The sequence below is a fragment of the Sceloporus undulatus genome, chromosome 6 (genome assembly GCF_019175285.1).
Source record: "Sceloporus undulatus isolate JIND9_A2432 ecotype Alabama chromosome 6, SceUnd_v1.1, whole genome shotgun sequence".
Lineage (NCBI taxonomy): Eukaryota > Metazoa > Chordata > Lepidosauria > Squamata > Phrynosomatidae > Sceloporus > Sceloporus undulatus.
Window position 1 is genome coordinate 154,535,585 of NC_056527.1, and position 4,802 is coordinate 154,540,386.

Sequence of the window (4,802 nt, forward strand, 5' to 3'; positions counted from 1 at the left end):
TGTTGAAGAGCTACAACTCCCATCATCCCTGACACAATCTGCTATGCATGCAGTCCAGCTTCCTCAAGAAAGGAGTCAAAGACACCAAAGCGAGCACTGAATACCTTCTCTGACAAAAACCAGCAGGGCTTAATGGTGCTTGGAAGATCTGTATGCATCTTGCAATGCTCTCTTGTCTGTCCTCAGATGTGCATCTCAGAAGGGTCACAGAACCAGTATTGATTGTAGCTGGGATGTGACTGGCATGCATGCACAGCTGGCTTAGCAATTCTTTGTGGATAGCATAGTCAGTTATTGGGGATGTGGACAGCCATAGCAAGGATGCCAATGGGTGATGTATTGCCTTCTTTCGAGAGTGGTGCACACCGTCCAGCCTGAGGACCAAATTCAGTTTAAAAGAACATTCCTAGGGGGTTTTATCATATCACCTTCCATCTTTTCTGCTTTGGCTGGGAGAGCCCTTATCAATCCTCCACTGTTCCTTTTTCTCAGCTGCTTTAAAAACCTCCTAGTTCTCTCTCCCTCCTCCCATTTTCGTTTTTGTCCTCACCTTACTCAGGGTTATTCAGATGATAGAATGTGGTGTTTCTACCTATGGAATGTGGGTTGAATCTGTGTTGTTCACATGAATTTAAAATGCATCTGATTAAGTTTGGGGGGACTGCCAAAACCACACAAAACCCAGGATAATCAATCTCAAGGGTTCCCCCCCCCTAGTTTTTCTGACAGATTCGCATCATTAACTGTGTGAATAACCAGTGTAGATTGAGCCAGAATAAACCAGGATAAAACTCTGTGTGTCTTGAAAGTGTTTCAAATGCATCTGCATCATCAACTCCATCTTTATTCGAGTGCTGACAACAGAACTCACAGAGATGCACATAAATGTGGTTCTAATAAAAGAAATAGTGTGATCTACAAATCGGGAATGTGTGAGTGGGATTATTCGCATAGTCATGTTGCAAGACAAAATGTGTAGATAACCAGTTCAAAATGTAAAAAGTGCTCAGTTAACTCAGGCTGTATTTGTGCTGAAAAAATAATGCAATCTGACACCCCTTTAACTGTCATGGTTCAATGGTATGTAATCCTGGGAACTGTAGTTTGTTGTGGCATCTGAGCTCTCTCCCAGAGAAGGCTAAATGTTTCACAAAACAGCAATTCCCAGAATCCTACAGCTCTGAGCCATGGCAGTTAAAATGGTATTATCCTGGGTTGTTTCTCCAATGTGGATGCAGCCATCATCTTATCAAATAGAAGTTGAAGACCTCATTCCCACTCCTTTTTGCCGGATTGCAAATCAGTTTGGACCGGTTTAAATGACCATGGTTCTCACTTGAATTAAATTGCTGAAGCAATTCGGAGAGGAGAGGGCATGCACTAGACCCATCTAATTTTTGATGCTGATGTTTTCCGCATCTTTTTCTATTAATCAATTTAAATTTGCCCCTTTGGCTGGGTGGAGTGGGTCAGTGTGAACTACAATGGGTTATTTTATTTTATTTTGCAGCAAGAAAATGCGGTCAGGGCAAATGTAGTGTGAACCACACTCCGCTGCCGAACCGATCTATTGATTTGGATCGCAAAGCAACTTATTTGTACGTGGGAATGTGGCCAAAATGATGACAGCATACAATTCAAAACTCAGTATGAAGAAGAAAACCCATTGGCTGAGATCTTGCATTTCACATGCAAACGCTCCACAAATCTATCTTTTCTCCCTGTCAAGCATTGGGGAGCACTGCTATTTTTGTATACTGGCCCAGTTAGGGAAGGAGGAGGAAGAAGAGACCTAGGCAATGAAGAAATGGCTGGTCTAAGCTGTCAAGGGAAAGAAAAGGGGTGAACTCCTGGGTGGAGAATACTCTTGTTTCTCTTCCCCTTGCAGCCAAGATAAGCTGTTACTTCATCCCCTGAATCCACTCCTGCTACGGCTTGACATCAGCCTGGGGAGGCATTTGGGACAGTACACAAGGGTCTAGTAAAGAATCCCTTGCTCTATGTCCAAAAGAAAAACACACGCGTGCATAATGCAGAGTTCAGTGTGTGTACATCACCAACAGGATTCCAAAAATTGTCTGCACCTTTACTGCTATCTATAAGGTGGTGTGGCAACCACTCAACTGCCTTCATCTTAATGGGACGAATGTGCATTTTTACCAGGGCTCTGTTGCATTCAGCGATGCTTCCTTTTGACTAAATCGGCTCCATCTGTAAAGCACAGTTTAGAATAGTTAGTTTTCTGAGGCTGAAGGAGCTACCACACTAAGAATATCCTGGCCAGCCCTAACACACACTGGGAGATTTTTGTAATCCATTAAAAACTATTTTTTTCTGAACTCTTTGGCGGGGTAAATCGTTCTGCCAGTTGAAGTGCAACCTTTAGCTTTTAATTAGAAATGTACACACTCTCACAGAGAAGTGTTTCCATTGAAACCTCTGCAGTGACACTGGAGAGAGAAGAAAAAGGAGAGAAGAGTCCAGTCTCCATTTGATTGTTTCCTCTTTTCTTTGGCTTTCGCTGCACTAGCTTGTTAGGAACAATAGTGCAACTCAAAAGCCTTTGTTATCATCTCAATCTTTTGTTAGATCATGGGCAGCAACCTGCGCTTTTCTCTGTTGTTCCTGCTGATGCTCTCTCCTTAAAAGGAGCACAAAGTTGCCACTTGGTACAAATGCAGTTCTGGAAGGAGCCATGATCTTTCAAAAGGTTAAGACTTTGGGACAGTTCAGGAAAGTAACTGAGTGGCCAGCACTTTAAGGTAAAGTCACACTGTGTTCTGGAAGAGGGAAAGATGACCCAAGAGGTGTTCTGTGTGTATCCATCAGAAATCTCTTGGCTTACTTACAGAAGAGAATCAAATTCATTTCAAATCACCTCTTCTTTCCAAAATATAAGCCTATTTTTAGATCCATTTCCACAAGTCTTGAGAGGCAAGCTGTGTTTTTGCATATGCTGTCACAATGTCCTGGAATGATCTTGAATTTACTTTTGGCTCTATTGAGACTGGAATCCAAATGTGGAGGAAAAAAGAATTCACAAGAAGGTTGTGTGTGTGTCCCCCCAAGCAAAACAAAACAAAACAAAACAAAACAAAATGAAAACATATCCTTGTCAAAATCTGCAGTTTCAGTACAATCTGAGACTGCATCTGCACTGCAGAAATAAGCCCGGTTGACACCACTTTAACTGCCGTGGATCAAGGCTATGGAATTTTGGGAATTGTAGTTTTGTGAGAGATTTTGTTTTCTCTACTGGAGAGCTCTGGTGCTACAACAAAATACAATTCCCAGAATTCCATAGCCTTCAGCCATGGCAGTTAAAGTGGTCTCAAGCTGGCTTATTTCTGCCTGGGAATTCCCTTACCTGGGAATAAATTTTGTCACTCGCAAAGGAATTTACCACCTAAACACCCTACACACAAACACACACACGTCTATTTTTGCTGGAAATGAGAATTGCTGCCTTTACAACAGTAGTTCCTAATATTGGTCTTCCAAGTTTTAGTCAACTTGACCAATTTGTTAAGGATTCTGGGAGACGAAATTCAAAACATCTGGAGGTCCAAAGATTGAATACCATTTTCTAGAGCAAGAGCCTCCATCCATATAAGCGCACCATGTTGGTGCTGGAAAACCAGGTTTTTGGACCTGAGAGTAGTTTTTCCAAGCTGGACGTGACCTTCTAGTCATTTCTAGGTCCACATGGAGAGGCTGGTGTGACTCCTGAAGGCTCATGGGCCTTGATAAATACCTTATAGAATCATAGGCCTTCCCCGTCCTTTCCTGAGAACTCATGTATTATATAAGAACAGTAAGTCCCTTTTTAAAAAGAGAGAGAGAGTGAGTTTGGCATTGTCACTGTGTCCCTTGAACAAGTGTTGTTCTGGCTGCCCTACAAGGTAATTCACACCTCTTGGCTTAGAATAGCCACATTGCATTCCTCAACAACTGATCACCAAGGTCATACACACTTCACTTGACATTGTCATGACATGGATAGGAAAATAGATCCAGTGCAGATTTGGAGAGAGGATGCAGGTGGAAAAGAAACCTTGTAGACTGCAGGTACAGTCAAGTCTGAGGTTGAAACCTTGAGTTTCAGGGCCTGGTTTCTTCTTCGCCTAGTTGCTTAGTGAAGGAAACTACTCTCCATGGTTACAATGGTAGGAGTGGAGTATCTTCTGCTCAATTTACAGTGGGCCATTGGTATCCACTGGGGTTTGGTTCCAGGACCCACCGTGGATACCAAAATCTCTGGATGCTCACGAGCCATTGAATACAGCGGCATAGTGAAAGGTTTGTTTTTTGGAATTTATATATTTTTAAAACTATGTTCAATCTGTGGATGTTTGAATCCATGGATTAAAAAAATCCATGGATATGGAGGGCTGATTGTGTTCATTGGTTGATTTATATCCCACCTTTCTCCCCACAATGGGACTCAAGGAGCTTTACAGTCACCAGAACAGATACAATTAAAATGTAAAATGAATGACTGCATACAAGGAATGAACACAGTTTAAAACACACACCCCACTCTTTTCTTCATCAGGTTGAATACACTCAATTCACTCAACCTTTCCTCATATATTTTGTTCTCCATACCACTTGTTGCCCTTCTCTGAACCTGCTCCAGCTTATCTATACAGTGGACCCTTGTTATACGCTGGGGTTTGGTTCCAAGATCCCCCGTGTATAACAAAATCTGTGTATGCTCAAATCCCATTAAATATAATGACATAGCAAAATGGTGTCCCTTATAAAAAATGGAAAATCAAGGTAAATTTATACTTTTTTGG